Genomic DNA, 9,789 nt, shown 5'->3' with positions numbered 1-9,789 from the left:
TACCCTGCCACCCCAGCATCCTATTTTAAAGGAAACCCACAGCATATTTTTGTAGTTTTGAATCTTGGAATTCAAAATTTCTTGTGGTTGGACATCACGTCAAATTGTTGAATTTTCCATCTTGTCAGCTTGCATAGTTTTTCTAATTTGAAAAAGCCAGGTTGCAGATATTTGCTGGAAAAATGACGCTGAAGGACAAATGGCCCGGAACTCAAAAACAACACAGCACAATGGTTTGTGAAGAATCTCATTCAAAAAGTGCAGTTGCTTCATCCAGACCTTCTTATAATACATTCATTGGCTTTCTAGTAACAGAGAGGAAGCCGTGCTAGTCTATACACTATCAAAACAAAAAGCAGTCAAGTAGCACTTTAAAGACTAGCAAAATAGTTTATTAGGTGAGCTTTCGTGGGACAGAGCCACTTCTTCAGACCATAGCCAGACCAGAACAGACTCAATATTTAAGGCACAGAGAACCAAAAACAGTAAGCAAGGAGGACAAATCAGAAAAAGATAATCAAGGTGAGCAAATCAGAGAGTGGAGGGGTCTGGGGGAAGATCAAGAATTAGATTGAGTTAAGTATGCAGACAAGCCCCTATAGTGACTCAGAAAGTTCACATCACGATTTAAACCATGTGTTAATGTTCCGAATTTGATTATAAATGTCAATTCGTCCACTTCCCTTTCTACAAAGGGGCGATAATTTCTTTTCAGTAACACACATACCTTGAGGTCATTGACAGAATGCCCCATTCCATTAAAATGTTGACTAACTGGTTTGTGGATCTGGAGTGTTTTGATGTCTGTTTTGTGCCCGTTGACCCTTTGTCTAAGGGATTTAGAAGTCTGTCCAATATACAAAGCATCTGGGCATTGTTGGCACATGATGGCATATATGATGTTAGTAGAGGAGCATGAGAAAGTGCCCGTGGTTCTGTGAGTAACCTGGTTAGGTCCAGTGATGGTACTTCCAGAGAAGATATGTGGACAAAGCCGGCAGTGGGCTTTGTTGCAGGGAAAGGTTCCAGGACTGGTGTTCATTGGCCTTCTCTTTCAGTGAACACGAAGATCTCACAGCAAGTCAGTGACTTTGCAGGAGACAGAACTCAGGAGGCCTTCTGCCTCCCAGTCCCCAGCTGTAACCATTAGCTTGCTAAACATTCTTGCACACTGAAATGGACATTTCATGTGTTTAAAATCTTGGGATTTAAAAAAAAAATCTTGGTGGCAGTTTAGGGCCATTGCCCATTCGCCACAGGCTTCTGACTCATCTAAATGACTTCAGCCGGTTTTGGTTCTTTCTCTGTACAGCCTGAGGCTTTCAAAGCTTTCAGTACAACAGAGTTGAGGCATTCTGTTCTTCCTTGTGTTGGTCAATTATAAATGTGACATCTGCTGTATCAACGGTATATTCTGTTAAATGTTATGTTTCAAAACCTTGCCTAAGCAAAGGCTGTTGCATTAGAAAAGGCACCTGAAGGTTGAAATATTAATGTATTTCCAAGAGCAAATACCATTTTTTTCCTTCAGAAAATATAATGGTCATATTTAAAAAGGGAACTAAACAATTGATGTAAGCATACTTGCTGAGATTGAGTTGGTGTAAATCAGCATACCTTTGGATCTACGCCAACTTACATCAATTGAGCAGCCAGCTCTTTAGCTGTAGGTGCATAGTGTTACCTGAAATTAATTTACTGTGTGTGGGCCGAATCCTGCTGCTTGTCCTCGCATGGGAAGATTCAAAAGGCTCTGGGATTGAAGAAAAAAACCCAAATCGGCATTAAAACAATAACCTTCTGAACACATAAAATAGCCCACCCAGATATAGTGTCTCGCTCTGCTTTTGTATAAGTTATTGCCAAATAATAAACCAGAATATCTAGTGGCTTGGGCAGTCTCTTCCACTTCTCTCCTGTTTAGTTGGCACTTTTCTTTCAGTCTAGATTGTTAATGTCTGCAAGTGCCTGTCTGTGTCTATGCTATATATTGGCATATGTAAAAACAGTTACATTTCATATCAATCCTTGCAAATACTTTTTTCCTATGCATGCATTTTATATTTGTTGTTTCACTTTAAGTTACTCACAGTAAGTAACACCTCTAGTAAAATTCTGTAACTAGGATGTGATTTTTTTTTTTGATTCTCTACCATTTCGAGATAAAGGGTAATCTAAATATTCTTGATTAATGGTAAGAAAGTTTAGTGAAAAACACTGTTCACACACACACACACACACACACACACAGAGACATCTCTTGATCAGTCGACATTTTTTAGGATTGGTGACTGGTGTCTAAGATTTGAATGAAATTTTAAACTATCTTTAAGAAAACGGACATTCTACATGTAACTTCTGCCATGCTATTTGACAGGTAAATTGCCTGTCTGCCAGCTCCTCTTTCATGCTCCGTTCATATTCTTGCTTTAGAATTTTTGTTTCCTCAGGAACAGGAAAACAGGGTTTTACATTCTCTTCCTACATACGGTGTTTGTTAAACCAGCACAATGAAGCTGGTTGTGGTGAGTGCTTTTTAAAGTTTCTTAAAAACCGGGGCAAAAAATAAACATATTTGTTGTGCCCCCTTTTCCTTGCGGTATATTTCCTTTTTTAAAGCTCCATTTGTGCTCAACCAGACAGCCTCTCTTCTCCCAGATTAACATTTCTTGTGATTGCTCTTGACAGAGGATTTACTTTCAGAGGCCCTGCTAAGGGATAACCAAAAAAGGGCATGTAGCAAGACACTTCTGGCAGCTTGCATGAATTTTCGGAGCTTTTTAGGTCTTGGTTTTCTGATGAGTGGCTTCCTGAGCGTGCCTAGGGAATGACAGGCATCTCTGCAGGCAGGCTGGACCCACCTTGGCTCAAGCGTAGTCATTGGCTGCTTATTAGAATAAATTGAGAACAATGCATACCACTGGCTGCCAATTGTAAACATAAGGGATATGTAGTCACTTAGCATTGGCTTTTGGGAGGGGCCAAGGAAAGCCTGTAGTTTTATTGAACAGGGCTGTGCGTTAGGCTGCTGGTGCTGTTAGGTACCTTTCTTGCTGTGCTGCTGCCTAAACAGCCAGTTATTCGTTTCCTTCCTACTAGTTGAAAACTTTTCAGCTGCAGAGGTAAGGGATTAAGATACTCTACCCCCTCCCCCTCCCAGTGATCCGATTAGACTGCATTTGTTGTTTAGTGTCTGTCCACAATGCATGTTGAATGTAACAGAGCTGTGGAACTATACCAAAAGCGCCTGCAGCTTTTTACCCTTTCATCTGTTCTTTGTGAACCACTTGTTAGTGAGAGAAGATTGCAGATTTTGTTCTTCTCAGAGATGCATGCTTTGCTAGTGAGAGCAGTTCCTAAACAGAACAGAGAAGGCTTCTCATGTGCAGGATTACTCGTTTGTTTGGGGGCAGGCAGACACCCAGTTGGGCCAGAGTTAATGAGGTGGTACCACACAGTGGTGTCAAAAGACTGTTCATGTTTTCTTTTAAAGTGTATTTGGAGGAGTGATTGAAATTAAGATTTCACAGGTTAACAGAGTGAGTTGCTTTTTCTTTTCTTTTTTTGTGAAACCCAAAAATTAGACAGTTAAAGCAGCAAAAATCTAAAGGCAAAGCAGTAAGAGAAAATATTGTCATTGATCTGAGGTTTGCTAAAATAGATGTCGGTTGTGGCTGACTTTCAGAAAAGTATTGTTGACAGTAGACTGTATCCGTTTGTGTTTTCAGACTTAGCGTGCACAGCAGCATGTTGTCAGAACGTTTCTTATGAAGTAGTCTTTCCAGTGACAAGAAGGGGTGGGGGTTGGAAGGGGGAGACGACTGTTCATGTGTGGGAATGGAGCTCTGTGTGTGTGTGTGTGTGTGTGTGTGAGAGAGAGAGAGAGAGACTGCTATTCCAGAAAAAAGAGGAAGCAGACTTTTATTTCCACCTACTTTTGCCATCCTCATACAGTTGTGTTGTGCAAGCCTTGGAGCTGATGCTAGTGACATTTTGTGTAGCATGGAATTCCTTGTCGGAAGAAATGATGAGGGCCTAAAGATAGAGAGCGGAAGACTAGCTGTTGAATGATGGCGTAGCAGTGTCAAGGGGGAAGGAGACTTGATAACTCCTGACTGAACCCACAAATATGTCAAAGATGCTTATTCTCCCATGACCTGTTTCATTTATTTGTTGCAGTGATGCACAAAATTTAGTGACTTTTCTACTATATTTGGCTTCTTTTGGGGGCGTCGTGCTTTCAGGAAGATTTCTTTCCTGCACCGAAAAGCTTTTGGGAGGACAATATTTTATGAAAATGACACATTTTTTTCCCTTGGACACATCCGGAAGAAGCAAACTGCGGTGGAAGAATTCTACATGAATTTGCCAGTACAACTAGACAGTAAATAAGCCTCAGATCTGCACCCATGCTTCTAATTATATTTACAGGTTGGCTGGGGGCATAAGTCATTGTGCCTGTAAAATGTATATATGTTTGTAATATTTTGCATTTGGGATTGGGAAATATCATGGGATGCTGCAATTGCTTTCCCCCCCCCAAAAAAAAAATAAAATGGACGCTTTTTTGGACGTGCATTATAAATACATTGAATCCAGTTTTATGTGGTCATTCAAGGGACTGGCAAATCATTTGATTAATGGAAGTGGCTTTCTGAAAAAGGGCAGTGGTGCCCTTATCAGTATATTTGGGGAAGCTTATGGGTCTATCTTCAGATGACTGTTCAACCAGAATAAAATTCAATAAAATCTTTACGTGTAACACTAGTGTTTGGCATGTAATTGTCATGATGGTGCTGGGAGAAATACTAGACAGATTAATTTTCTCTCTGTTCTCAAAGTCATTTGTATTTCTTTAAAACTTCACATTGTTACACCATGAAATAAGAAGGGACTCAATTAAATCCTGCAGCCCTTACTCACATGGTTAGTGTTGGATGAAATCGGTACATCCATGTATGTCCAAATATGGGATCAGACTCAAGGACAGTAGACGTAATGGCTTGTCACACCAAAGTATGCTGTGGTGATGAACAATGTTAAAGTATATTGAAAAGTTAGTGTTCCCTGCAGTTGCTATCTTTCCACACTGAACATAACCATAAAGGGATGGAAGCTCAATAATTCACACTCAGTATCATTATGAAGCATGTCGAATTTTATGGGGCACGTGGTCAGTTCTGTTTTATGCAAACTGATGCAGAAGGGAACAGATGCACTAATGGGTGTTCCTCACTGCCTTTTTCACTGGCTCATGTGCAGAGGCTGCAAGAGATGTGTTTACCAGCAGTATTTCCTACCAGTACAAGGCATGGAGGGCAGTAGTATGAATTCCATGAAGTGTGCTCCTTTGGGGCTGGCTAAAAGGCTTCTGTGTGCAGAGATGACAGTAGAGGGGAGACAATGGCTGTGATGGAATAATTCCTGTTACTGAATAGTGGGGGGACCAATGACTCTAAGAACAAGGCACAATGGAGGCAATAACAGCAGTGGGCTACTTTTCTGCCCCCTTTTCTTTTTGCAGGCTTCTAGATGAGTCAGGGGGCCAGTTATGTTATTTGAACCAGTTGTTGTGTAACACTGGTTCTCGCCAAGCAAGTTTCAGAGAGTCTGCCCAAATAAGCTGGGCTTCAGTCCTGGGCAGCAGGAGGACCACCTCCACCTCTCCTCAGCAGGGAAGAGACATCTCCCCCTGCTGTCGGGAAGTGTTGCCTGACAACCATTGAATTTATAAGCAGGCAGGAGGTAGCTGAGGATACACACTACTGCTCTGCCTGGCGGCATCAGCACTTCAGGGAGCAGAGCCAAATGAAAGGCAGAAACCTGCCGGGGGGGGGGCACACGACCTCCCAATGCATCACCTGTTGTTGGGAGTCCATGGGTTTGTCTGTCTGGATATTAGGAAAGGGTATTTCACCAGGAGGGTGGTGAAGCACTGGAATGCATTGCCTAGAGAGGTGGTGGAATCTCCATCCCTAGAGGTTTTCAAGTCCCAGCTTGACAAAGTCTGGCTGGGATGATTTAGGTGGGGTTGGTAGGGGATTGGACTAGATGTCCTCCCGAGGTCTCTTCCAGCCCTAGGATTGTGTGCTTTACACTTTGGGTCCCTGGGTATAAGTTCAGAAACACTGCTCTTCCATGCCTATGCATGCTTAACTGGAGGTGCTGCACCCATTCTACTGCAATTAAACTCTGTCGTATGAATAAGTAGGGAGGGCATCAATGCATAGCACTGCTTCACAGCCACAGTTTGCCTTACAGGATGCTGCCCCTCCACTCTTCCTCCTGCTGTTGGTGCAATGAGCCAACAGGTGCTATAGTACGCTGCAAAAATCTAACAAACTGGGCACGCGCTAAAAGGCACTCCTGATGTTTCTGGTAGCTTTGATTTTTAAGTGAATTGTACAGCTGGTAAAGACAGTGCAGTTCATTTTTTCTCTGCCAGCACTGCCCTCCTTCTACTCACCTTCAATTCTATCAGTCTGTAGATTCTGTGCTGCTGAGCATTGTCAAAACAGGGGAGAGTGTACTGGGCACAAGAGGTGACAGTTTGCCATAGTGGAAAAGAGCAGAAAATATGACACTCTATGCAAAACAGCACAAACTATAACAATATGACCCTCCTGTCTTAGGGCCTTACAATTCCTCTTACCCTGCAGGAGATGTGCGGTACATCAGGGTAAATTCCATGGTATAACATTGAGTTCCTGCAGGATTCCTTTTCTGCAGGACAAAGGGAAATGTAATGCTCTGGGGCTATGTAAACGCCAGGCTTTCCCTGTAGTTTGCATTTGATATTTTTGTGGTTATGTAGGCCATAATTCATACTTCACCTCGTGTAAGTGATTCAGGCCCTTTGAAATCAGTGGTTTTATATCTCTTGACAATTTGACCCACTGAATATCAGTTACTACATGAGAATGAAGGTGAAATCAATGTGTGTGTAAGGAGGTGTCAATTCTACCTCACATAGACATACTTGTGCTAGCTGGCTACCAATAGAAATGTAACTGTGGGAGTGTGAGCAGCGGGATTGGCTAGTTGCCCCTAGTATCTACCATATGTTTCAGATAGGATTGTACTAGCCCTTCTCACCACTCCTCCTGCTGTTTTTAGCACATTGTCTTGATTAGCTGTAGCCAGGATATAGCTGCTTAACATGGAAATTATACCTCCAGCTCTAGTGTAGACCTACTTTAAGAAAGAGAGCAAGAGGCAGAGAATACAGTATTGGCTGTCAGTCTTCCACATCTACATCAAAGCCCTGGGAAACTAGAGAAAGTGGGGGTGGGGGAAATATCCTGAAAGCTACTATTGTTTTCTGAGCTAAATCTTACAAATCTTCCTTTTCAGATTTGGGCCCCAGATAAGCAAAGACTGAGGCAGGCCAGATGGCTGCATTACAGAATGTTAGTAGAATGCTAGCTAATTCTGTGCTATTTCTCAAAGACAATGTCATCCGTTTTAAAAAAGCTTGTTATTTTTAGTAACTTCACGGAAACTCTCATAACAAAATACCTGTTTCCACAGTAAAAGTCCCTTTATAAGACAGACATATGCCCTTGTGTGGATGGACACGGATAAGTTTGCTTATTGGTACTGATCTTTTGGCTATTTTAGAACAAAATTTTCTTTCACAACTGACTGAGCGGTTGTTGGTATAGCTGCATTTTAGTGTATATGACTTCTACTTATAATGCCATATACACTGTGTGGGAAAGTATGGGTGTAATTATAGCCATTGCTGGTCTCTGAGACCTTTGTGGATGAAACATTGAGGTCACAGAAGTCACATGACTGGTGAACTCTAATTCCTTATTTTCAGCTTTCTTCTGAAGCTTTTGTATAAGTTAGCTAATCAATATCAAGTGTAAAAGAACATTTGAGATATTTTGTTTGGAAACATTTAGTCTTAAACACCCCCCCCGCCCCCCCCACACCAGTTATTGGTCCCCAAATGCAACGTGAGCAATTCAGAAGACATGGGCACATGACTTATTTAGCTAGAAGACTGACTATCATCATTTTGACCCTCAGTAAAAATATCATCTGTCTTTTAACAAATGTTTTGTGCGAGAGTGTAACAAGGCAGTGACACAACATCATAACACCTCCTGATGGTGAAAGGCAGAGACACAAGATATAAACAGTAGCAGTCGGGATGGAGCACTAGGTAAAATTCTAATCTTTTCTCTAGCATCTTTCCTCCTTCAATATATCTGACTGGGCAGATTTAGGGAACTATTACTGAATAGACTGGTGCCCATGTTCTTAAAATGCCAGCATTAACAATCAGGAAATCTAGATTCTTTTCCAGGGTCTCCTACTACCTTCTTACAAGTCATTTAATCTGTCTGCCTCAGTTTTCATATCAGTGAAACAACTCCTTCTGTTGTGAACAATGTACACTAAGGGTATAAAAGCTTAATTCATTCCTGTTTTGTCACGTGCTTTGAGGTCCTGAAAAGGAAGTCCAAACTGGAGGTAATACCTGTTTGGGGAAGTCTTTTCAGAGACTTGGTAAGCTATGCACTCTCTTTTGTAGAAAGTCCAGTGGACTCCACTAGATAGGGACTTCAGCTGGTCCTGGGGGAGCAGGAACTTGTGGGCTAGCAGAGGATTTTTTTCTCCCTGGAATGAAGCAGAACCAATAGTAACCAGTTGAAAATGGTTCACTGAAACTTCAACTACTGTCAGTTGCATAGGCTTTCAGATTTATACCGTACAAATGTTCATTTGCGCTTAGGTTAAGTATGTGTTCTGAAAATGTGGGCTTAGAGAAAAGACACCTTTTTAATATCCTTGCAGAGATGATCTACAAGCTTGGTAGATAAACAACTCTTTACATTTCTGAACTTGTCTTTTCACATATGGTATGAGCAGTTGAGATCAGAGCCACAGTAGCCAGGACAGGCTACAGTGGGTAGATACCCTAGTTGGAAAAGATTTCAGTGAGTGGAAACTTCATTACATATTTCCACACCTTACATCTCACAAATATAATTTTTCTCAAGATGTGGTGCAGAGGGTGTGAAGCAAAAAGGAACGCTCCCATTCCCACACCTTTTTTTGGTTTATATCCTTAAATAGAAAAAAAAATCCTATTGGAATTTAGTTCATTTTTATAAATATATTTGTAGAGCATGTAATATTTTACTCCAAATACTCTGCTTTGATCTTATATCAGAGTGTATTTTTACTGCCAAACAAATAAAAAATGTAGGGAATATTGTTGAATGCAGCAAGACGACTTGATTTACACACACACATGAACCTTCCTCGATCCCTCTTCATGAAACTGGGTATTCAGAGGACAGGAAAGCCAATTTAAATTCAAGGTGATGAAGCAAACTGGTTAATGCTACATAATTTGGGGCAAAGCTGTAGGTTTATAGAATTCCCATTATTTTCCTGGGACTAATGAGGGACACTTTAAATGTGACTTCTTTAAATAGTGTGTCTAGGACAGAGGTGGGCAATAATTTTTGATGTGGGGGGGAGGGTAACTCCAAGCGTTTGGTAAGTGATCAAGGGCTGCACTTTTCCACAGAGGTGGCCTGGGAGGGAGGCTGGGTGCAGAACGGAGTTCAGGGTAGGCGATAGGATTGCAGGAGGTGGGGTGTTGAGAGGGAGTTTAGGTGAAGGAGGGGGCTGTGACCTGGGGCAGGGTGTTGGTCTGGGAGGCAGTCTGGGTGCAGGAGAGGATTCTGGCCAGGAGAGGGGAAGGAGGAGGTGCGGGTTCTGGGTGGGTGTTGTGACTTGGGAAAGGGGGCATGCAGTAGGGTTGGG

General features: G+C 41.9%; 1 protein-coding gene across 6 annotated transcripts in view; it reads left to right on the top strand.

Moving 5' to 3' along the window:
- The first annotated feature begins 2,969 nt into the window (after nucleotides 1–2,969).
- The window catches only part of CALD1 (caldesmon 1), a 261,350-nt gene continuing 254,530 nt past the window's right edge, over nucleotides 2,970–9,789 (top strand). For 4 of the 6 annotated variants that reach the window (XM_075005280.1, XM_075005272.1, XM_075005264.1 and 1 more), the window contains exon 1: nucleotides 2,970–3,122. The gene's annotated coding sequence lies outside the window, so the exon portion shown is untranslated. The remainder of the gene's footprint in view (nucleotides 3,123–9,789) is intronic. The other 2 variants (XM_075005256.1, XM_075005238.1) reach the window with 2 other exon arrangements.

This window comes from Carettochelys insculpta, chromosome 1 (assembly GCF_033958435.1).
Source record: "Carettochelys insculpta isolate YL-2023 chromosome 1, ASM3395843v1, whole genome shotgun sequence".
Classification (NCBI taxonomy): domain Eukaryota; kingdom Metazoa; phylum Chordata; order Testudines; family Carettochelyidae; genus Carettochelys; species Carettochelys insculpta.
The sequence above is the reverse complement of the archived record's forward strand: the minus strand, read 5'-3'. Positions and strand labels throughout refer to the sequence as shown.